General features: G+C 43.9%; 1 protein-coding gene across 7 annotated transcripts in view; it reads right to left on the bottom strand.

The window, feature by feature from the left end:
• The window catches only part of GHR (growth hormone receptor), a 129,119-nt gene extending 127,353 nt beyond the window's left edge, over positions 1-1,766 (bottom strand). For 2 of the 7 annotated variants that reach the window (XM_074569536.1, XM_074569540.1), the window contains exon 1: positions 1,351-1,522. The gene's annotated coding sequence lies outside the window, so the exon portion shown is untranslated. Of the gene's footprint in view, positions 1-1,350; positions 1,543-1,723 lie in introns of those variants that run through there. The other 5 variants (XM_074569537.1, XM_074569534.1, XM_074569541.1 and 2 more) reach the window with 5 other exon arrangements.
• Positions 1,767-25,659: the final 23,893 nt, after the last annotated feature.

Genomic DNA, 25,659 nt, shown 5'->3' with positions numbered 1-25,659 from the left:
ACTGTTTATGGGCAATTTTAGAAATTACTCCTCAAAAGCATTGCAAGCTGTCTTGTTTGTCAATCCTTTGTAACTATTAAACATGTTAACGTCTTGAATTAACACAGTAAGTGGCAATTCTAGTAACGCGAGACTGAGATGTAGTGGAGATGAAAGACACCACATTCCTATTTAAACATTTCAAGCTGTCTGAATAACTTTCAGTAATACTTATATTTATCGCTTAGAGCCACAAAACATCTCAACTGCAATCTACTCTAATCTCAATATTTATAAATGCTGGTATTTAAATAAACCTTACCAAATCTCCTTATATTGATTCTATTCCCAACTACATTTTCACCACTGATGAAAATGAGCAACTAAGTCTATGCTACAGCTAAGAGTCTTTCAGATACAAGTTAAGCACCTCTCTTTACCCGATAAATAACTTCATTTTTTCCTATCTGTAAACAATTGCTTAAAGCATTTAAAAAATGAGATCCAACTCAAGTGGTATGCTGGTTTTTTTAATTGCTTTGTTCTTATTTATGATTTAACCACAAATAGAAAGATGACCAGGTGTGGGTCTTCTGTAGCTGCTACAGGAGGAGGAAAGAGAAGCTGTGTATAAATACAATAAGTTAATAATACACTACATTCTGGACGAGACAGACACTACTGAAAAGATAAGTAACTAATGCGCATCCACACACTTGATCTCTAGAATTAGCCCCCTGAGAGCCTGCAACAAATATCACTGAAGACGCTGCTGCGAGAAAACACCGGTTATTCCTCTGCAATAACACCCTCTGTTTTGTGTATTTCTGCTCAGAGTGTTTGCAGTCTTTGTTTTTAAAAATAGCCTCTTCAGGTTTTTTCCCCGTGCAATATTTACAGCAGACCGCACATCAAGAAATGCAATCAATGTTAAGTGGCATGAAAAGTTGTGGGGTTTTGTTGGTTTTTTTTTTTTTTTTTTTAAAAAGAAGAAAAGTGGGGGAGGAAATCGTATAAAATGGAACAAAGCACAGAGAAGCGACCCTCCGATTACGGCCACCACAGCAGGGGAGGCTGAGGCAGAGCACTCGCCGCTCTCCCTCTGCTTTTTCACCCCGAGTCCACGCAGGAACGAAGGTTTCTCCGCAGAACGCTGTTTCTCCAGACCTCCGAGGCCGCGCTCACCCCCAACCCCCCGCCATCCCGCCTTCATCACCGGCAGCACACGGGATCACAGCACTTGTCGCCCCCCCGCCAGCCGCCCACCCGCGGCTCAGTGCCACGGCCACGGCCCGGCTCCGCCGCCGCCGGGGCTGCGGGGCGAGGAGGCGGCCGGCGGGGCGAGGCGCGGGGCCGCCGCCCGGTACTCACCGACTCGCTCGGAAACTTCCCCCAACTTTGGGCGGCGGCGGCGGGCGCGGCCCCCCCAAGCCGCGGCGGGCGCCGGCACCATGGGAGCGCCTCAGCGAGCGGCCGCCGCGGCGGCGGCACCGCCGGGCATCGCGCTGCCTCCGCCCCGGGGCCGGCCCCCAACTTCTGAGGCGGCAACGACCGACGGACGGCGAGGGAGGGCGGCCGGGCGGGGGGCTGAGCCCGCACCCCTCCCGCGGGGCGGGACGGGGCGGGCGGGTCAGGCCGGGGCGGGGGGGCGGTGGGACGCGCTCCGCCGTCCTGTCCCGCCCCGCCCCGCCCCGCCCCGCCCCCCTACCCCGCTCCCTCCGCCGGCAGTGGCGGCAGCACTCACTTCGCTTCGCCCCTCTTCCTCCTCTTTTTCTTCTTCCTCCTCCTCCTCCTCCTCGTCCTCCCATGGCCGCCGCCCGCCGCGGGAGGGGGTCAGGGAGCGGGACCGGCGGCGCGCCGGAGAAACATGTCCGGCGGGGCGGGGCGGGGGCGGCTCGTCGCCTCCTCGGGATGGCGGCTGGCTCCCGGCCGCCCCGCGGCGTCCCCGGGATGGCGGCGTGGCTGCCCGGCCGACCCGCGGCCCCCGCCGCCGCCGCCGCCTGTCACTTTGACTGCGCCGCGGGGCTCCGTCTAGGGGAAGGCGGCGGGTACTGCAGCGCATCACCCTGCTCGCGGGGGGACGACGACAGCCGTCCCCACCCGCGACACGCCGGCTCCCTGCGGGGGGCTGCTCCCAGGAGTTGCCCCGCTCCCCCGGAGCGGCCGCCGGAGCATCCCCGCCTCCGTGGCTGGTGGTGGGCGGCAGCCCCCGCTGGGGGCCGCGGCGAGTGCCGGTAAGGGCAGGGCAGGTGCCCGGGTTTGTTTTCAGGGAGGGGGTGAATCCGGTTTTAGGGAGAAGGGGGTGTCCGCCCGCCACACGCCTGGCTGACGGGTGGAAATGGAGGGGTTCTGAAGGTGCAATGATGGGCACCTTCACTGGAGCATTGAAGGGCGAAGTAATGTGAGTGGAGACATGAGCTGCAGTGAAAGGGAAAACGACTGCTTGGACTTTTCTTACAATCATAAAGATTTATCTTTTGAGAAACACCTTAGGGAAGAAGGCAGTCAAAATGAGCCTAGTGCCGTCAGTTTGCTTTATGTAGGCATCAGATGGAAATAGCCGCACATGTACAAAGGTGACTTCAGCAGTGACATACTGATCTAGAAGACCCTTGCAGCACCACCGCCTCCCCCCCGCTCCCGCCCCCCCCCGCCCCCGCCACGCTGGCTCAGCATGTGCCTTCCTCATTCAACAGCGGTGGGACAAGAGCCACACAAGCCAGTGTTGCAAGAGTTTCACAATCATTTGTTAAGCAAAGCCCCCTCCGAAATTAACCCGGAGCAGGAGAGAACTGTAGCTCACCCGAGCTCCCTGCTGTCGTTTGATGGACACAAATGCTGGTGCCACCATATGGAAGATGTTGGGTTACAGTGGCTGGGGACAGTGCAGCACCTCTCGTTGCTCAGGCTGGTGCTGCCCTTCCCTTGTTCCTGCACCAGGAGCTGTGCAGCTGGGTGCCGCTGGGCCTCAGGGAGCCAGTGAGCCTCAAAGACTGACCTGCAAACAGTGAGTGATTAGCCCTCAGCCAGGCTGTCACTGCAGGCTGGCTCTCTGCCCACTCCCGTGAGTGCCAGGCACAATGGGGCGGGGGGGAAGTAAAAACATGTAGCTGGGGCAAGATGGGCTGTGAGATGTGACCTCATCAATAGTCGATCGGCTTAAGTGAATTGAAATCTGACATGTCAATAGCTATCTGTTGGAAGCATCACTAAGGTTTTAAACTAAGGGCACACAGGTACGTCTTTCTTATTCCAACACTAGGACTATCTCTTGCCTTTTCTTCATTAAAAAAATCACGGAAACAAAACTCTACATTCTTTCAACAGTGTCAGGCAATTCCATAACCTTTCCATTAATATACATGCAAAGGACATTAAGTTTCAGTTCTTACCACTGCGTAAGGATTCATATCCACATCTCCTGGGAGATGCCTGTGCTGCCAGACTAGCAGTTGTTCTTCAGGCCTTTCATTCTTACCTCCTGCTACTGAAGATATGGCAGAGCATGATTAGTAACTCATTGGGTTAGAAATTGCAACCACAGACCTTATCCTGACTCTGTAGTTTTGTGATTGGAGCACTGTGTTAGGAGGGGAAGACTCGCATTCCACTTCCAGAGTTGTTTATATTGTCCGTTTTATACAACACTCCTTGTAACACAGCAAGATATGAGATTATTACAAACTGGTTTGTATTGGTCAAGTAGCAGTGAGTGTTGAACATCTAAAATACTATATAGATAAATCAGAGAAAATACTGCTCTCATTATATGTATAGTAATAATAAATCAGTAGGTTTATTATCTATTCTGCATTTATATCTCCCTGGACTTTCTGTATACTATATAACATTTTTTACTTCTTCACATGGCAGGTGGTTTAGTTTCACAGGGATTAATGTCAAGCACAGTTCACTGCCAGCAAGACCAGATTTAGGCAAAAGCAGCCAAAGTAATTTTCAATCAGGTATCTTGTGAGGGTGTGTTTCCACACTGTCTACAACTAGTCCTGGAGCTTCAAAAGCACGAGGGTGTGTGTTACATGTCTGTACAATAATTTTGAATTTTCTTCATTGCTCCAATATAGGTAAATAACATAATAAATGGTCAGGCATATCTTGGCTTCCCTCTTGTTAAAAAAAAAAAAAAAAAAAATTAAAAAAATCTATCTTAATTACTAGTGCACTCAGTTTCACTGGAGGATTTGGGGGGATATTGTGATATTGTTATACTGTGCTGCTAGTCTGTGCTAGTATTTTAATCATCAACAGAAATTAGCTTCAGAATATTTGAGTTTGGTGTCTTACAGAGCATGAATCTTAAATGTAGCTCAGCAACAATATACGTATTGATTATGTTCTTTATACATCTGTTAGGAAACATCTACCTTTCAAACTATGTATCATTTCATGTATACCTATGTACTTCACCTTTTCATTTATGCTGTATTATCACTCTTCCAGATTCCCTCCAATCCCCTTAAAAAGCCTGGAAAAGCAAGTCTGGCTTGAATACACTCAATAAAGATACCTGAATTCTGACCATTTGTTCTGACTTAATATCCAATAACACCAACACCAGCTAATGTAAGTACTCTCTCCTCTGCATGCGCAGTTGCCACCTCAGTCCGTTCCAAACAGCGTATTGAAAGTCCTCTCCTTTCTGAGCGTGATGTTCTGGAACCAGGTGCAGAAGATGAGGTGATGGCTGAGTCTGTTTTTGCTCTATATTGATGTTAGTGTCTAACACTGTGTTTATCAGCAGGATGTCAAACAGGATTCCAACAGCTCAGTTCATAATAGTTCTTCATCTGAAAGAGGTTCCTTCACTTTAAAGTGGCTACAGCTAGTGCACACTATATTATGATTGGCAGTAATTTCTGCAAGACTAGCTGTGAATGCGTAGTGTAAGCACTGGCTTAAGTCTGTGCTTGTACAGCATAAAAGTAGCTATATTGGTAAGATCTGCCATAGGTGGAGTTACACCAGTCAAACTCTGGTTGTGTGGTTCAGCAGGCAATAGTTTCCTATAATCAGCAAAATCTATGTTAATATACACATTTCTATATCAGTATATTGGGATCCACATGCAGGGTCCATGCTAGAAAAAAAGGGTTTCTTTGGCTGGTAAATTATATACTGGAAAGAAATAAAGTGACTTTTTTGTTGCTGGGCATTTTGCCAATACAGTATTGCGAAATGTACTCTTAATTGATACTGTTCTACCTGCTGAGCTTTTACACGAGGCCTGGGACTCTGAGGTCTAGTCTGAGTAGTTCAAAACTCTGCATTGTTTGCAGTTTGAGTATGAATGTGTTTCTTTTGAGTGAGGAACTACTTGTAGTTAAACTACAAAAGCAGTTTTTACTTTTCAAAGCTGCATGAAAAACTGCAGGAGACAGATTAAATCAAGACGTTCATATTCCACATTCTTAACTGCAGTTTAAATCTATGTTTTTATCTATTTTCTTTGCTTTTCATTTAACACAATCATAGAGTTGCAGAAAAATTCAGCTTGGAAGGGACCTCAGGACATGCCTAGTCCAACCTCCTGCTCAATGCAGGGTCAGTGAAGAGGTCAAACCTTGTTACTCAGGGCTTTATCCAGCTGGGTTTGAAAAAATTCCAGGGATAGAAACTGCACAACACAACATCTTGGGCAACCTGCTCCACCTCCGCACTGTCCTCACAGGTAAAAACATTTTTTTCTTCTCCAGTCTGAAATCCTCATTTCAATTTATGCTCATCGTCTCTCCTCCTGCCACTGGGCACTGCTGCGGAGGGCCCGGCTCTTTCTTCTCAATGACCTGCTTGTAGCAAAGGGAAACCTGCTCTAAGATGCCCCTAAAGCCATTCCTTCTCCAGGCTGAAGCATCCCCATCCCTCAGCCTCCCCTTGCTAGGCTGATGCTCCAGCCGTCGATCATCCTGGTGGCCCTCCACTGGGCTTACTCCAGTTTGGCAATGTCTGTCTTGTAGGGAGTGGGAAAATGAAGATGCAAGACAGCATCGCATGACTGCCAAGTGAAGAGGGATAACCACTTCTCTTGATTACCTGGCTGTGCTGCTGTTCACGCAGCCCATGATGTTATTGGCCCTCACTGCTGCTGGGGCACAGAGTGCCTTGCTGTCTGCCAAGTCCACCAGTCCTTTTCAGCAGGACTGCTCCCGACACAGTCAGACCTCAGCTTGGTCTGACTATCAGCTATCGGCTATCGCTGCATGAGCATCTTTCTCCCCAGGACAGGATTTTGTGTTTGTCCTGGCAGAATTTCACACGGTTCCCATCATCCCATTCTTCCAGCCTGTCTAGGTCCCGCTGGAAGACAGCCCTGCCCTTGGGTGTATTGACTGGTCCCTCCAGTTTGGTGTTATCTGCAAACTTGATGAGACTGCATGTTACCTCCTCCAGGTCATTGATACAGCTGTTAAAAAGGACAGGTGCAAGTGACAAACCTGTGGTACTCCACTTGTTACTGGCCTCCAGGCACAGGGAATATGAATCCCTATTTTTTTAGTAATACAACATCTTTTCCCAACTAATCTCCACTGATCTTATTCAGAAGGTAATGAAAAAACAGGGGAAGTAAAAGGAACACATTGGTCTTTTAGAAATCAGATAGAGAATGATTCAGATGAATGTGTGTTTCCCCTTTTATGTCATGACTGGAAAACTTAACGAAAAAAAAATGTCCACTGGTGCTGTGGGAGTAAATCAAACTTTTAAGCACATACCGTGTTTTCCACCAAAATTTCTGTTCACAGCATAGGAGCAACTCAAAATTCTGTGCAGTGGGTAAGTTAATGCCTCCTCTTTCCTCACTTTGTCTTCGTAATGTTGCCGTTCTTAATGTTTCTCTATTCATCTAAGAAATAAGAATTGCTGAAAGAAGAGAAGCACTCTTTTAATCTAAATTTCTATCATAAATTGAATTGCAGAAAAAAGTACCATTTAGGTTATTTTGTTACGGCACACGATTGCTTGCCATGAAAAGAAACCACACTAATAAAATGCATATTCCAACCATGATCAGACTTGTACTGAGAGCTGGGAATGCACAGTGCTTGCTGTATGCAAAAATAAAAACAATATTTAATAGCAGCTCTGCTCTCAGCCTCTGAATATGTGGAAAATTTTAGGTTGTGGGTTGTCTGGGTTACTTCCTTTAAAGCTACAGAGCAAAGCTGCCTTGAATACTTTATATGAAAGCAGAATAATTACCTAACCAACAAATATCTGTGGAAACAGAGAATTTTCTTTAAGGAACTAATCTCCAAGGAATCAATATGAACATGCATACGGGATAAGAAGGCACAGGCAAAGCGAGACAGGAAAATGAAGGAGCACAGCCTGCAGTCTCTTGCTCTCTCTTTCTAAGGCATCCATCATGTCATTACCTACAGCTAATATGAAACAAAGATGTATCTGACTATGTAACGCATACATTGATTGTCTGTTCTCTGAGAAAAGAAAAGTGACAATGGAGGTATTTTGCTTGCTTTGTTTCTGAAGAAGGGAGATGGAGGAGAGTAAAAGTGAAGGGTTTGCTTCAGCCAGTATATTCAGTGGTCTTTTTATTTTAGGTAAGGAATTTCTAAGCTGGTGTCCTGGCCTGCTTGCAGTACTATACAGGCTGTCCTGCATCCTAGTTGTTACATCAGTCAAAAGAACAACTGCAAATGAGCAATGAAAAACATTAATCAATTTGAAGATAAACAATGTGCAAGTGTTGCCCTGTGGATCTTAACTGAATCCCATCCTTAGTCTTTCCAGTGCTTATTGAAGATTGAGACCAGGCACATACTGCAAAGCTGGAATCCAGAGCCTGAGACCACTTCCTGCACCTATGTGTCCCTGATGTCCTTCATTTCCTTCTGCCGCAAGCTTAGGTGTCTGGTGAAGCTTCTGCCTAAGATGCTAGTGTCCAAAGTGTCTCAAAGGCTTAAGCACATAAAACAAGGATTTCTTGGATTGCTTTCCTGCACCTAGAATCCTAAATTCCAAGATGTTAGAGACTGAACTGGTTTACTTTTCACAGGATTTTGTATTTTATTTCTCAGAGCATGCTCTCATTGTCTACCCACGTTTTATGAGCATGTTTCTGCAACTTTTGCTACGTATTCCCTCTCTCTGCTCCAACTGCTTTTGTCTGTCAGATATTAGGTGGAAAGGAGATCACAGAAGCTAAAGTAGAGACTATGTTTAATTATTTGTGTACTCAAGTTCACTTTAAGCTAAAGCACTAGCGTTACCATGCAAAAGACAACAGACAAGAATTTGACCAAGGTCACAGTGTATAAAGCATGAAATTTAAAATTCTAGGGCTAGTTAAAGAATGTAAACAAAACCACAGAGTAACTTTGTTTGTTATTTTCATAAGTCTGCTAGTTCCAAGAACAGCAGCATCCTTTAATTTACAATTCAGCTTAAAGTCTGTAATTGACAGGTCTTAAACGTATGTGACAGCAAGGGATTCGAGACAGACAGGTTGACAAAATGTGTGTTGTTGCCTTCTGTACATAACTGGTACGCTTTCTTTTGAGGATGACATTAACCTTTTTCTGAAGAGCTTGGTTTTTTTGCATCTACTTCCCATTTTGAGAAAACATAATATAAGTAGAGGAAAATCTTATCTTAATATTTGTTAGATTGTAATTCAAATGCTCCACAGAGAAGTGTCTTTCAAAGCAGAATATTGTTACATACATGAAAATTTGTAAGATGATGCGGGGTAGCACTTTGACTCTTCAAAAAGACCACGTTCATTCATGTGCTTCCGGATCCTATTCTTTACCAATCAGGTGTAAAAATCAGACCCACTGGTCTTTAGTTCCCTGGTTTCCTACTATAGAGCCCTTTCTGCTGTGGGATTACACTGGTAGTTCTCCCTTCAGAAGTCATTATTGAGCCACAACTCCCTTGCAGTCAAAATGCAGATCTCTGGACTCGTTTGTGCTTGCGTGACACATCTTTCTCTCATCCATGGGGTTATCACATGGACTTTCCATTCCATTCACAGAAAACTGTTTGGCTGTCCATCCACACAATCTAATGTTCTTTGTCCCTCAGCCGCTGCCTGGGTGAAATTGCTGAACACAATTATTTCAAACTCTTTTCATCCTGCATGCTTGTACTTTGATGATTCTCAGCACTCATAACAGTATTGAAAGGCAGTGAGGTCAAAAGTCAGATGACGGAGAAGTGACCTCAAGAGTTTACCAGTTTGGGGATTGTCCAGCCTTTCTGATTAATGGAGCTGCATAACAATGCTTCACCTTGGATGGAAGCCTTGGGTTGCATACCATATTCCTCGGTGAGGCCAAAGAGCAGGAGTCCAATGAACAGCAATGTTCTTACAGGACTCCAGAGCTCCATCATGAGATGAAGGTCAAGCTGAATATAAAGCTGGGTTCCAAGAAAATAGGTGACTTCACTCTAAACAGGACCTGATGACTACCTCTTTTCACTCAGATTGAGCAGTAGCTTCCATATTAGAACAGACCACCTGCTCATCACATGCTTGACATGCTTGACATGTCGTCATTTTGACATGGTAACTGCATTTGAATTACTGAGACCCCTCTACCTACCAAAGCCACCTGTACCAGACATTCACCAGTTTGTTATTAGAAAGTTTTCCTTAATGCCTAACCCTTATTCTTCTTCCTACAATTTAAGTTCATGAATTCTTCTATCAATGGTGAAAATGGTAGTCAGTTTATTCTCTTCTGTGTTTGAAAACAATTGCTATGTACTCTTCAGTCTTTTCTCTGTCTTCGGCCAAACAATATCTATTTTTAAAATCTTTCATCATAGATCACGTTCTCTTTGCCTCTAATCACTTGCACTGTTTTGGGGTTTCTCCAGTTGGTCCGTGTCTTTTCTGAAGTATAGTGCCCCAAAGGGACCAAGTCCTCTACCCAAAGTTCTAGTAGTGCCAAGAAGCGGAAGGCTTGAGGGCTGTACTGCTATTTATAAATCACAGCATATTCCTTGTGTCTTGCATTTGCAATAGATAGTTATTTTTGATACATCTTCAATTTGTGACCTATTATCTCCAGGTACTTCTCTGGAAAATTAATTCTTAAAAAGTCATTCCCTGGCCTGTATTTTTTAAATTTTATTATTCCCACCTAAATGCACCTAAATTCCCACCCAAATTCAACATCAACCCTGTTGCATTTCATCCATTTTTCATTCCACTACTGCAATTTCTCAAGATAATTCTGAATTTGAATTATGTCTTCCCAAACATTTATATTTGCACTTCTTTCCATCTTTGTCTCATCTGCAAGTTTAATAAGACAGTTATCCAGATTGTTAATAAAAATAATAAAGTCATAACAAAGACAGGTCCCTGTAAAACCCTGATTTTGTGATGTGGCAGTATCAAAGTAAAGTAAGTGGGTTTAAAAATATATGCATTAGCAAATTAGTTTTTATGCTATCACTTTTTCTGCTGTCTTTCAAGTGTTTCCAAATAGTTTGAATGATTCTAGATTTTTTTTTTGAGTTGAAGTTAAATTGATTAGTTTATTATTTCCAGGCTCTTCTTCCTGTACTCTCTCCTCTCTTTTTCTAAAAGGCAGCTGTTATTTTTGTCCTTTCACAGTCTTGTATCTCTTAGCCACCTTTCACGAATTCTCAGGTAATAGCTGATCTGACCAATTCACCTCATTCTTAAAATATCCCAGGGCATAGTCTATCTGGTCTGGCTGATTTGAGAAGATTTCGTAACACTCTCCTGTCCTATTTCTTCCCTGGTTTAGATTGAGTTCTTAACCCTTTGTCATAAATGTTAATTACGCTAGTCATGTGCCTGCAGTTGGCATGCAAAAAAGTTTTTAAATACTCTGACCTTCTTGGATCATTAGTTATGTCCTTGCCTTCCCTCTGCTCCCCTAAATAGACAGGAAAAAGAATCAACGTTTTCCTTGCTCTTCCTTTTTATTAATGCACACTACTTTTTGAAAGGGTTTTCTGGCTGTATGGTGGTTTTGTGCCTTAGTTTTCTGATTGGGTTTTATACACACGTGATGTTTTTTTGTGCATTTTAGAGTTTGATCTGATTTCCACTTTCCAGGGGGAACTTTGAGCTTGAGATCAATTAAAAGCTTCTGGCTTACTTAAGTTCATCTCCCAGTACTTTTTCCTTATGATAGCAATAGCTTATGTTTTGTGCCACAGCAACTTAATTGCATTTTCGTTTGCTGTTGGCTTGAGTTGGCGGAAGTTTGCCTGCTTCAAGTCCATGATTTTCTCCTTTTCCCTACTTTCTTCCTTAGGGTTGCAAACGCTATAATTCCATAGTCGCTGTCTCCAAGTTGCCTTTCATCGTCCCATTCTCAAACAACTGCACATCACTGGTCAGAACCACATCCAGAAGAGCCTCTCTCTCTGTTTTTTCTGCTGCACCAGAAATGGTGACCACTGCTTTTCAATTTAGAGCTTGCTAATCGGTCTCTGTCCTGATGTTTTACGTTCCTACCATTCTTTGGACAGTTAAACTATCTCATGACTCTCTTGTCCATGTGCGTTTCATGTTATTCATAAAAAAACTTCCACAGGAGATATTCTCTGTTTGGGTGGTTTGGTCTAACAACAGAATTAGTCGTGTCCTCCTTTCACCGTCAGCCAGAGGCTTTCAACAAGTCCAACTTCCTCCCTTGTCTGGAGTTCAGGACCAGTGCAGAGCTATATCCTTTACTATTATATAGTCCTATTATGGGAGTTATTTTATTCATAAGTCTATGTTTTGCCAACAAAGTCATTTCTGTGGTCATTTTTTAGTTGTCCTTACTCCTCTTGTTCGTTCCCTGCATTTCCTCATGCTTTTAATTTGGCTTGTCACAATTCTCCCCACACCACACATTTAATTTTTTTAAAAAAATCAATTATGTCCAAATTTATGTACTTGAAATGATCACATACAAACAGAGTGACACATTGTATATAAAATTGAATCTAAGCATGTAACCTTTTCACTGTTCTTTTTCTTTGAAGATTGTTTTTTAAAGGATTTTTATATTACTGAACAAGTGTACAGAAAGAACGGAACGATCAAACAGCCAAACAGGGAAAAGAGGTCTTTTATCAAAATTCTAAGTTGAATTGTGCTTTTATTTGTCGTTGTTGATATAAACCCAGTGCAGTTTAGATATCAGTCACTTACAAATGCAGTGTTTAAATGGCAGTGACATTTACCTAGTGTGGGTTTTTTATTTTATTTTTAATCACAACAGTTGTAGCCCCAAAGTGGAGCACCAGCAGATGTGTCCTTTCCAGTTCCCTTTGACTGTACTTGATAACATTCCATCCATCCTGACACTCGTAAACAGATGCTTAGATATCCAGCCAGCCGAAACCTCTGACACGGGCCACATCTAGAAATAGCTTGTACAGAAATAATCCCATAAAATGTTTGACACAGCCAAGAGGAGGGGCCTGTAGTGTTGAGACTTGTGCTACTTGCATACGTGCTGTTTAGCAAGAACACTAACAACTTTCAGCTCTTGCACCCATGACTTCACGTGTGTCGTATTGTATGCTCATTACACAACATGCTTACGTGCACTTTCTATAGTAAGAAATTGTCACAAAAGTGCTGTTTCCCATTTTCCTAAGTGCAACCTTTAACTTTTATGACTTTGAAGCAGTAGTTTCCAGCTGTTGCCCCTGGGGCAGAGGTAGCCCTGGCACGACGAGGAGGCCAGAAGCCCGGGCCATGCCTCCATTGCAGACGAGGGGCACAGAGTTGAAGGTCTGTTTGCCTCTGCCCTCACTCCCAGATCAATCCATGCCTGGCCAAAGCCTCTGCACAGGAGAGACACTGGAGTACTCTGGCTGGGTTGTGGAAGTTTAATTTAAAATATGAAACAAGCCTTTAACCTTCCTGAGGGTAGGGAAATGTAAGGGGATTTTGTAATTCTGGAAGCATATAATGTAAGGAAGTATAACTTCTGTTAATTGTGGAGCACAGACACTGTTTCTGACACCCTGCAGAAGTGGAAGCTCAATACTGAGATCTCATAGCTGCCTAATGGGCTGGGACCTCCAAGCCCTATCCATTTATCTGCAGTGGAGAAATTCAGAGAAATGTACGGTTGGGTAGGATGGCCTGGGTCAGAGAGAATAAGGATTATGACAGTAAGATTACTGTCTTCAGTATGTAATATTTCATTGGTTCCAACAAAATATTGTCATGGCTGTAAATCTACTCATATGTTGGGACTGACTCATTTATTTTTTCCCCACATCTGCTGATTTTAGTTAAGTTTACAGAGACAGCAAAACCAGAAATGGATGGGAAGTTTTGAATAACTGTTAAAAATTGAAACATAGACTTTCACAACCCATAAGATCAGGCATAGAGCCTACATACATCCTGACACCTAAGTGTCATGAGATACAGGTACACCCCATTGACTCCTAACTGCTTACTCACTTGGGCAGAGAGGGAAGGATAATGTTCTTCAGAACAACCCCTGCAGCTTATATGCAGGGATCTAGTTCACAATTTCCAGCTATTGTGTCATCTGAACATCTTGAACTCTCTTAAACCCCATCTTAAGCAACATGGCATTGAGTTTGGGGCATCAGAACTCAGCTTCTCTAATAGTTATGAGTATTCATCTCATTTAATCCTTAAATATATTCATGGCCTGCAAAAATACATTTGTTTGTATGTCAAAATTGTCCTTTACGTGAAATTACTCACCTCCTCCCCAGTGCTTTCCCTGGGTATATTGATAGTTTCTTTATTGCCTCTTGGCTTTGGCTTTGCTTTTATCAAGCTGCTTTAGTCCCCTCTCCGGGAGGAGGCTGATACAATAGTCGATTCTAGTAGGGATGGAGATTCCCCTGGTTGTGCTTTCTACTTTATTTTTCTAATAATCCTGCTGCTGAGCTGACCAAAAAGGACAGAATTTCCAGCTCAGTTGAAATACTTTTGTTTTTTACTCTTTTTTGTTTGCTTTGTTTTGATTTGGACCAAACCCCAAACATTTTGAGATTTCAAGTGAACCGAATTTCTGAGAATGCCATTCAAAAACTGCCCACATGTAGATCAGTTGTCACCTTAATTTTGCTACCCAAGGTCCCGAACTGTGGCTTCGGCCAAACGCAGGTGCTTGGTGCCCATCTATTGGATCTGGCTGCCCTGGAGTCACAAAATCTGACATCCCAGTCGCAAAGCTTCAGCCCTGTTGTGGTCTCTCGGCTGAAACTAGTGTGTGGAAAGTGCCTGGCTTCTGGGAGGCTCCCAGCAATTCGACCCCACCTTGGGTTCTGCTCAGGCTCCTCAGAGCCTACACAGTCCAGATCACACATTTCAGTGTGTGGAACAGACTGTTCAGTGAATTGTCTTTTTTGTCTTATTAATACTGCCTATCTCTGCATGAAGTCCCTTGTCTGATACATGTCTCTTCCCATAGTCCCTCCTTTAGAGCAAGCCACAATCACTAGAGTGCTGGTGGTTTCCGGGGGAAAAGGAGCCATGGCTACTGGGGAAGAAGAGAAGCCGTGCTACGTGAGCAGCAGGACAGGCAGTGCATTTGGAGGTCCTAACAGGAGTAAGTGCATGTAAGTACCCTGATTCCCTATGCATCGATGTCTAAGCAGCATCCAGCCATCAGTTTTACACTCACTTTGTCATCTTCTCTATTTTAATGAAAATATTTTCACAACAATGCTAAATAAAACATGACCAGGCAACGACCTTTCTTACTGGGCCCTAAATCACCCCCATTACTTAACACACTCTTGGGCATAGTTTTGACCTGAGTCAACAAGTCCTAAATAGTGCCAGGGGGATAACACTGGCTGGGAACTGCTTCCAGTAGACACTATGGAGATCCCTAAAGCAGCAGAGCTGGCTCCTTGCTCTTACATAGCCCTCCAGCACTGTCCTAGCAGCATCTGACTCCCCAAGTACGCAACATGGTACATGTCAGGGCTATGCAACACATGCCCTCAGTTTCACGCTATGAAAACACTGGTCTGGCAGATGGAAACCCAAGCTTTCACACAATTTTAGCTACTGCACAGAAATAATCATTATGCTATACAAATGCTGGATGGGGGCCCAGAGGAAACCCATGGCCAAAAGCTATGCAGTGTGGGCATTGCCCATGTGTGACTGGTTCTGTTTCATTTCCTAGTACAGATGTAGCCATGGTCATCCGTCTCCTTGAGCTGTCTCTAATTAATTTCCATAATTTAAAACTCAGTAGGGTGAAAACAAGGGGTTTTTTTATTACTCTCTATCCAAACATCTACCAGTTTTCTGTCTATGTAACCCAACCGAAAGCTTGCTTTGAGCCAATGCACTCAGCTTTTAAATGGTGCTTTGTGTAAACTTCTGAGAGTTTTCCTCCTGGCTGGTGATCTCCAACCACAGCCCCCCCACCTCCCACCCAGACGCAGCTTTTGGAGATCACAGTTCAGAAGTACACGGTTGGAATGAAAAATCCTAGAGCAGCTGTCTTCATTGTCTCAATTGCCCCTTTCATCTGCTGCATCCTACATAAAGCCTCCCTTTCTGGAGCGTGTTCCATGTAAAAGGAAAATATTAACATTTATGTATATTAATATTCTTTCCAAAGCTTTGCCAGCCCTCTCAGATCCCACCTCTCTCCCTCCCACTTTCAGCTGCACAGCTGTGCTTCAGTTCAGCTTAATATTTTCAGAGAGGCTGAGGCTCCTTATGATCATTCCCAGCCCACCATTGTAATTAAACTATAAATTTCCAAGATTTGCTGGAGAAAGAGTCTCTTATCTGGTCAGTGATTTGATTATTTGCCTCTGCACCCATGATTGCAGTACCTTGGACTCATGGGCTTTTCTGTTATCAGAAGTCAGTTAACTCCTTCCCTATTGCACGGTGGGGGGAACTAACTCTCTTTCCCCACTCTCATGACTGATTTATTTTCTTGCAAGTTTTTTATAGATATATGGTTGAAAGATCCATTTGAATAAATATGTTACAGGAAAGGAGACAGTGAAAATATTTGTCAGAAACAAAGCTTTAATGCTATTCTGAATTGATTTTTCGTTTAGATCACTAAAAAAAAATCTGTGAATCCTCACAGATTTTATTTTAAAATCTTGAGGCTATTTTCAGTGGTGCCCGGGGACAGGACAAGAGGTAATGGGCACAAACTTGAGCATAGGAGGTTCCACCTAAACAGGAGGAGGAACTTCTTTACTTTGAGGGTGGCAGAGCCCTGGCACAGGCTGCCCAGAGAGGTGGTGGAATCTCCGTCTCTGGAGACATTCAAAACCCATCTGGACGCGTTCCTGTGCAACCTGCTCTGGGTGACCCTGCTCTGGCAGGGGTTTGGACTAGATGATCTCCCGAGGTCCCTTCTAACCCTATGATTTTATGATTCTTAATGCTAGGAGACAGATACTGCTCTGAACTCTACTGTTTAAAATATTTGCTGCTTTTCATCCGCCAGGCTCAAATAAGGGCCCGACCATTCACATACTCATGAGAGCTTTGCTATCTACAGCAGCTACAGCAAGAAACGCAGCTCCTGAATTCAAGCAGAAAGGCCACTACATGGAAGTATTACACTGAGAACTGAGCCATGTACTTAATGAGATAAATAGTTACAGGGGTCCTTGCTTGCCAATATTTGAGGTCCCTTTCTGCAACCTACTGGATTTGTTCTGAGAGCACTGAGTCCAAGGGTGCACTCAGTGTCTCATCATCAAAGCAAGGCTGAAACTGTGGTGAGCTCTGAAATCCCAGGGCAATGAGATGAGAGGGAAAGGAAACCAAAACTTTTGTACCAGTCTCATTTGCAAAATATCTATTGAGTTTCCAAGTCAGTTTGGTTATGAATTATTCAAACAGAAGAGCTAGTTTACAAATATACACAATATTGCATACAGTAGAGTCAAATCCCCATCTGTCCCCATTGGGTGGTAATCATCACAGTCTTTCTTCCAGCAAAATGAAGACGATGATTATTGTTTCAAAAGTAAAAGTTGAGTCTAGTGGGAACATTTGTCATTACACTAAATAAAAAAAAAGTTGATGTTAAACTGTGCTTTCATTAATAGCAGAATGAGCTAATGAATGCTATTAGTTACAGTTTTGCTGCTTGTTTTCTTCTGCTGTTTTATATATAGACCTTGTGTTTTTGCTAAAATGGGAATGACAAACTGCTGCAGAGCATCCTGGGTCACAAACTGAAATGGCCTCTTTCAAGGCATGTGAAGCCAATAAAACTGCAGAGCCAAGTCTAAATCAAAATCCAATGCAGGCAGGCTAAACCTGAAGTATACTGACTTGCTCTTTTTTTACCTAATTACATTTGATTACAACAGATGAGAATGACTTGATTCTTACCGACAGCAGTAGAGTAGAAGCACAGAATCACTTAGTCCTCTCTCCTGCTATAATAACCTGGATCAGCTTCATGTAGCTCTAAGAGAAGAGGGTCAATTTTCCTCTCAATAAGGATGATAACTTTTCCTCCATATTTCCTAGGCTCTTTGTAGCATTCAGACCTGTGCCACTCATCTTTTACCCTGTTAAGTGTTGTATCAATATGCTCCAAAGTACAAATTTGGTATGATCGTTATCTTTCTTCCCATTTTTAAAATTAAGGTCTCATTTATTTTCTCTAGAGCAGGCTTTTGTTCTTTCTGCCTCTGAATGCTGCCAGTTCAGTTCATGGTTACTACATTTTCTCCCCTCCCCCAATATTTAGGTATCTGCAGATATGATGGAAGTCCCACTGGACGTTAGACTTGGAAGTTTCCTTTCTATGCTGACGTATCTCTTACTGCTTTTCAACTTCCTTTTAAAGTATCCAGTTATTCTTCTCCCCATCCCTAAACTGCCTCTTAAATTTCCTTATAATTTAAAAAAAAAATATCTCCAATTTCCAATAATCTAGCCTAACAGCACGTTTTGTAGTGCTTTGAGCACCACTTTTCCCTTTTTTCTGCACAATAGCTGTTTATTTGTCAGTGTCCTGGCCATTTATAGGCAGCTGAGAGTGCAGAACAGCTGACTTCCCTCTATTGATGTAGAGTTTTCATTGCCTGTTTTTAAACCAAACCTTCATCCTTGAGAAGGATGAGGCTCCCCTCTGCCTTCAAAGGCAGAACCCAAGAAATGTGTATTGAATGTGAAATGCAGCTTAGAAGAACAGAAATGAAGTGCTGTTGGGGAATACGGCGGGTCCGTAGACCCCTTGACAGAAGAGATAAAGATTGCAGTGTACCCATAAGGCGGCCACGAGTTGCATCGTGTAAGGACAATGTAACAAAAAGGAGAAAGAAGAAGATTGCTTCAGAGAACAAGGAGAGTTAGGCTATGAGAAAGACAGATTTTGAGCAATGTGAACAGGATTTCAATAACCAATCGTATTGTAGCTACGAGCACGTGTGCTATGTAACCTAACCAATTGAAAGTGTAGAAAGAAAGCGTGAATGGAGCATGAACAAAAGATTAGATATATAAGAAAGCCAAGTTTGTAATAAAGAGAGAGCTTAACCCTTCAAGGAGAGTCGCTGCTGTAACCATCACAGTACTCATTCTTTTCCTTACTGTATTTCATAAGCATCAAAAATTGTCCCTACAGCTATGACTCAAGGGGGTCAAAACTGGTTAAATAACAAGGCATTTAGAGCAGTCATGTATCTGTAAGTGTTGGAAGCAGCAAGAGTTGCTAAAGTTATGCCATGACCTGATAATCCTGCCTGCAGGGACAAAGGGGATGTTGGTCCTGTGTATCCTTTCCCGATAATCTCTGCTATTCCATAACATTCTGCTTATTTCACAATAAGTTAATGAGCCTTGGGTGTTGCAACTTCACCCCAGAGATACTTAATTCATTGGGCTGGCAAGTGTACTGTTTGCTGGAGTGATAACTACCAGCAGAGCTCCCAGGTCAGCAGGGTTTGTGGCATGACCTCTGATTATGGTCTGGGCAGAGACTGAGAGCAGCATGAGTACATCTCTGCCAGACTCTGCCTTGTGACCAAGGCACCTCAAGGTCATTTAAACAGGGGCCTTGTCGCTCCAACTAGCCCCTTGTTGATTATCTCCCTATTTTTCTTTACCAGAAGCTGTTCCACATGGTGGTCCTTCAGCATCTCTGATAGTTACTGTGAGGGAACGGTGAATGCAGTGATTTCCCCTGGCAAAGCAGAAAGCCTCAGAAGGGAGGTCATGTTTAACCTTAACAAACATCATGTCTGGATTTGGCTCTATGAGCTCAGGTGATTCAGTTTACCCTTCCTCCTTTCCCAAGGGTTAGGTAACCCAGGAGGTGTGTCCTATCACAGTCACGCCCCACATCACCACTGACAGCATTTTGCTCTGGCCAGTTACACTTCGGCAACATCTAAGCTCTAGGAGAGTATGAGGTTTCACTGTAGGATGCTGTTATTCCGAGCCCTGTTACTCTGCCAGTGCAGAAGAGGGTTCCATCCTCCCTGACTAGACAGTCTTTGAATCCCTCCATGGTGATGAGAAGCCCTGGATCAAGGTTCGGGAAGTGAAGCAGAATGTGCAATGGAAAGTAACACAAGGGTTTATAACACGGATCCTATCCGTAGCTTGAAGTAAAACGAACAAGCAAACAAAACAAAACCCACAAGCCACCAAAAAAGCCTACACTAGCTTAAAAGTGAGGCATAAACGGTTTTCTGGTGGTAGTTTTCGTCACTTATCACTAACAAAATTATAGAGAAAAGCCTTCTGTGTCTAGAGAGGAGAGATGCTGTGAGGTACAAAGCACTTGGGATGTGGAGGAGGTCTTAATGGATGAGTTGCTTTGATGAAGTCAGCCTGTGAGCTTAGAGCACTTAGTTCTTAGGCAATCTTCAAAGACTGTATTCCCTCCAGATTCCTCTGAGAGTCAGGCCATTACACGGGGATGTACTTGTCTTTGTAGTGAAGAGTTGTTGTTTGCTCTACAGTAATGCTTGCTTTCTACTCAGCTTACTTATTGCTGTAAACCCTCATTAGTGCCTATGATCAGTTGGCACCACCCTTCATTTTTCCTTTTAGTGTTCTGCTTGAATTCGTCTCCCTTTCAGAGCTCTGCTCATCTCTGGGCACAAATATGCTCTCAGTTCTTCTCTGTCTGAAGGAAGTAATTACTGTCCTCACAGCCCCCGTACCTTCAGTCACCACAAATGCCTAAGCAAATTTCAGAAGCACAGGCCAAGCCAAACTCCATTTCCTATCACATAGTTACCCCGACACAGTAAGTTTACTGACCATTTTTGTTGCGAAGCCTCCGTATGTGGTCTGTCTCCAGCACTGACACAGCTGTAGTGTCAAAGTGCAAATGCCTTACATTCTTCAATGCATTTATCCTCAGAATACAGTGCTTTATCCCTGCTTGTGGATGGGAATTGAGGCCTCCAGAGGGTGACTTTTAAAAAGGTTCACCCTCTGGATGCGTTTGTCTATCCCCACTGCCTGCGGAGAGAGCCTTGATAACTCCACAAACTAGAACATCTAAACATGAGTTAGATCCTGTCCTGAATTTCTCACTGAAAACCGCAGAGGAAGTAGTTAGTGATTCAGGGAATCGGGCATGAGTATTTTGCAGCCCAAGATATTGCTGAAGGTGTCGGGTAATTTTTCCTATTAGTATTTCCACCTTCTCTTTCAGGGAAGAAAAAAAAAAGTACGTGGTTTCAAGAGAGAGTTGACACATTTTGTATGCTGTGGGAAGAATTCTTTTCTTTTGTGTGTGTTGGTAAAAGTCCAAGAAGGTAAAGCTCATTGCAAAAGAAGTTACAGGACAATCAGTGCATCATTTGAGAAAGGATGAAAAGGGAGGATTGTGATTTTGCTGGGTTGTTTTTTTTTACAATTTGTTGGGCTCCAAGCAAACAAGAAGCACTCAGCAATGAGGGACATTTACTCCCACCGCACTGTCAGTATAAATCAATGACAAACTGGAAATGGACAAATAAATTTTCAGACAAAATTTGTAAAGACAAACTTACTCTCTGAAACAGCAGCTGAGGCGTATAGGTTAAAGTCACAGGAGGCCTCCAACACACCTTGAAAACTGATTGCTTAACATTTACCATTAACAAGGCACATTATTTGCCATTCAAATTATACCACACTGTAAACTGAAACTAGGCCACAAACGTTTTTGGGTACAGCAGTCTTTTGCAAGATTTTTGAGAGAAAGAGGCAAGGCAGACGTTCCCGGGATCCAGCCTGAGGACTTGCACAGGGACACCAGCATCATGGTGCCACATCACTGTTGACAGCTATCACTGGAGTCTCATGTGTGGACCACAGTAATCTTTCCTGACTAAAAGGAGGTATCAAACCTGATTTATTTCTAATCATAAGATCAAGGGGGGACACGACTGTTTTTTTGGACAGTTGTCAGAGATTCTAGGCATTTCCTATTGCAAATACCATCAATCAAAAGTACAGCAGTACAGTAACACTTCTTTACAGGTCTCCATGTTGAATACTGCCGCTCAGATGAACAGTAAAGTTCAGAGCACGAAATACAATTACCTTTGATTCAATAAATTCAGTAAGTAAACCTGTAAGTTCTCAGCTGGAAGAGACAGAAAGTTGTATGCAAGAGAAAGCACTTGACTGCCTATTGCAATGTTTGGCATTTGGGATTTTATGGCACAAACATGAAAAGTCTCTCTAATTGGTTAAAAACATTGTAGAGATTGTTTAGGTTATTTTAAGACATCAATCCCAAGGGCTTTGACAGAAAAAAAACCCCAACCCCAAACAAAACCACCAACAACAAAAAAAAACAACTCAAAAAACCAAACCACACTGGAGAAGTTAAAAGTTCATTCCAAGTCGGACTCAGATGTCACGTATATTGAAACTGCAGGGGAAAAAAATTAGACTGATCCTGTGAATTGAAGCTTCTATAATTTCAATGCCTTGCAAGTCAGTGGAATTCGTTTTCAGAAATCGACCACTGCATTAATATAGCAATATTCTCATAACTTTCTGATAAAGGACCTTCAAATGGTGGGGGAAAAGAAGTCTATTAAGCAGTCTGCTTGCAACTAGTTGCTAGAGAGATTCTGCTTGAAGGTGATCCTTAATACAAATTTCAAGGAGTCCAATTTTTTCACGGAGGAATGACAGCAAGCACATCAGCCTAGCTATCTTGCTAGTGAGAGGAAAATAAAAAAAATGTCTCCTGTTAGTACTCCTTGACAGTAAAAGGCCTGGTAATAGAAAACCCTTATTCCTGTGTCATTCTTTCATCATTTCATACTCACCTCAGTCTAACTGTGCACCCTTCTACTGTTCCTTGTTCAAAGTATGCATGCTCCAGCTAGCCTACAACTTACTTATATTACCAAGTGTCACTGTTCATTCCTTCTCTTGGTGCTCTTATCCATCCAAGTGTCTTCCCCTTTGAACAACATAATGTCTAGACGTCACATCTTTCTTTGGTCTGGTTACCACTGCCTCCAACTCCCTGCCACATTCATGAAGCCTAAACATTGCCTGAAATCCCTACACCTAGAGCTCCAAATATCTTCTCAGGATCTGGGTTCCTGGTACTCCTGGGTTCAATATTAGAGTACATCTTCTGCTCTACAAGAAAAACACAGCACTGCAAGAATGGGAACTTCTCCTCCCTTAGGGACAGCAGGCAGCACGCTTTTTTTCTTAGACTCACATACCAAGAGCTTATGGATCAGGATCAAAGGGAGGGCAGGGACAGGTGACATTACAGTGGTCTGCCACAGACCACCTGACCAGGAAGATCAAGTGAACAAGGCACTCTATAGACAGATAGGAGCAGCCTCACATTCAGAAGTCCAGGTCCTCATGGGGGACTTCAACCACCCCCTATATCTGTTGGAGTGAACACAGCAGGGCATAAGCAATTGAGGAGTTCCCTGGAATGCGTTGATGATAACTTCCTTCTCGAGGTGACAGAGGAGCCAATGAGGAGAGGTGCTCTGCTGGACCTTGTTCTCACCAACAAGGAAGGGCTGCTGGGAAATGTGAAGCTCAAGGGCAGCCTTGGCTGCAGTGACCATAAAATGGTGGAGTTGAATATCCTTAGAGCAGCGAGCAGGGTGCACAGCACACTCACTACCCTGGGCTTCAGGAGAGCAGACTTTGGCTTGCGCAGGGTTCTGCTTGGTAGAATACCATGGGATAAAGCCCTGGTCATATTAAACAAAGCCAGTCTGACATTAGGAACACAGGGCAAGAAAGCTGGTTAATACTGAAGGATCACCTCCTCCAAGCTCAGGAGCGATGCATCCCAACAAAGGGGAAGCCAGGCAAAAAAACCAGCAGGCCTGCACGGATGAACAAGGAGCACCTGGAGAAACTCAAATTCAAAAAGAAAGCCTACAGAGGGTGGAAGCAAGGGCAGGTAGCCCAGGAGGAATATAGTGAAATTGTCCCAGCAACCGGGGACCAGGTTAGGAAAGCTAAAGCCCAGATAGAGTTAAATCTGTCCAGGGACGTCAAGGGCAACAAGAAAGGCTTCTATATGTATGTCAGTGATAAAAGGAAGAGTAGGGAAAATGTGGGCCCCCTCCAGAAGGGAGCAGGAGACCTGGTCACCTGGGATATGGAGAAGGCTGAGGTACTCATTGACTTTTGCCCTCAGTCTTCACCAGCAAGTGTTCTAGCCACACTGACCGAATTGCAGAAGGCAAAAGTAGGGGATGGGAGACTGAGGAACGACCCACTGGAGGAGAAGATCAGGTTCAAGACCATTTAAGGAACCTGAAGGTGCACAAATCCATGGGACCTGATGAGATACATCCATGGGTTAGCAGATGACGATTGAAGGTGCTAAGCCACTATCCATCATATTTGAGAAATCATGTGAAGTTCCCGCTGACTGGAAAAGGGGAATCATAATGCCTGTATTTAAAAAGGGAACAAAGGAAGGCCTGGGGAACTATAGACCAGTCAGTCTCACCTCTGTGCCTGGCGAGATCATGGAGCAGATCCTCCTGGAAACTCTGCTCAGGCACATGGAAAATAAGGAGATGGTTGGTGACAGCCAACATGGCTTCACTAAATCATGCCTGACAAATTTGGTGGCCTTCTACGATGGCGTTACAGTGTTGGTGGATAAGGGAAGAGCAACTGACATCATCTGCCTGTGCTTGTGCAAAGCATTTGACGCTGTCACGCACAACACCCTTGTCTCTAAATTAGTGAGACATGGATTTGATGGATGGACCACTTGGTGGATAAGGAAATGGCTGGATGGTGTCACTCAAAGGGTTGCAGTCAATGGCTTGATGTCCAAGTAGAAATCAGTGACAAATGGCGTTCCTCAGGGGCCAGTACTGGGACCGGTGCTGTTTAACATCTTTGTTGGTGACATGGGCAGTGGGACTGAGTGCACTCCCAGCAAGTTTGCTGACGACACCAAGCCATGTGGCACGGTTGACACACTGGAGGGAAGGGATGCCATCCAGAGGGACCTGGACAGGCTTGAGAGGTGGGCCTGTGTGAACCTCATGAAGTTGAACAAGGCCAAGTGCAAGGTCCTGCATGTGGGTCAGAGAAATCCCAAGCACAAATACAGGTTGCGCAGAGAATGGATTGAGAACAGCCCTGAGGAGAAGGACTTGGGGGTGCTGGTGGATGAGAAGCTCAACACAAGCAGGCAATGTGTCATGCAGCCCAGAATACCAACCTCATCCTGGGCTGCATCAAAAGAAGCATGGCCAGCAGGTCGAAGGAGGTGATTCTCCCCCTCTACTCTGCTCTTGTGAGACCCCACCTGGAGTATTGCATCCAGCTCCGGAGCCTCCAACATAAGGAGGACAGGGACCTGCTGGAGTGGGTCCAGATGAGAGCCACGAAGAAGATCAGAGGGCTGGAGCACCTCTCCTATGAATACAGGCTGAGAGAGTTGGGATTGTTCAGCCTGGAGAAGAGAAGGCTCCAGGGAGACTTTATAGCAGTACCTTTCAGTACCTAAAGGAGGTCTACAGAAAGGATGCGGAGGGACTCTTGATCAGGTAGTGTAGTGATAGGACGGCAGGTAATGGTTTTAAATTGAAAGAGAGTAGATTTGGATTAGATATTAGGAAGAAATTCTTTACTGTGAGAGCGGTGAGACACTGGAAGAGGTTGCCCAGAGAAGTTGTAGATGCCCCATCCCTGGAAGTGTTCAAGGCCAGGCTGGATGGGGCTTTGAGCAGCCTGGTCTAGTGGGAGGTGTCCCTGCCCATAGCAGGGGGGTTGGAACTAAATGATTTTTAAGGTCCTTTCCATCCCAAACCATTCTACGATTCTATGAAATCTGTCTCCCTGTCAGATTAATTCAGATGGTTAATTTAGCAGCCATTATGTAGTTACTTTAAAACACCTCTGTATTTTTCATGTGTACTTGACTAACTGGTTTCCAGGCTGCAAGATAAGATCCAGCTCCCACCAGTCATAAAACCTTTACACTGGTTTCAGTGGCGTTGGATCCAGCCACAAAACCATGCAGCCACGAAAGCACTTACAAATGCAGGGGAAAGTACTACAATGTCAAATACAGCTCAGACTAACACTACATGCTGCAACTGCACAGTCCTTCTCTGAGAAGAAATGCAAAGAGAGGAACCTTCTGTACAAGTCCTATGCAATAAAACTTTATAAAAAATGTGAAGAAATAATTCAGCATGGAAGCTGTTGAACTCAACTCTAGGTCTTGTCGTGAA

This window comes from Larus michahellis, chromosome Z (genome assembly GCF_964199755.1).
Source record: "Larus michahellis chromosome Z, bLarMic1.1, whole genome shotgun sequence".
NCBI lineage: Eukaryota > Metazoa > Chordata > Aves > Charadriiformes > Laridae > Larus > Larus michahellis.
This window is presented reverse-complemented; position numbering and strand designations above follow the sequence as displayed.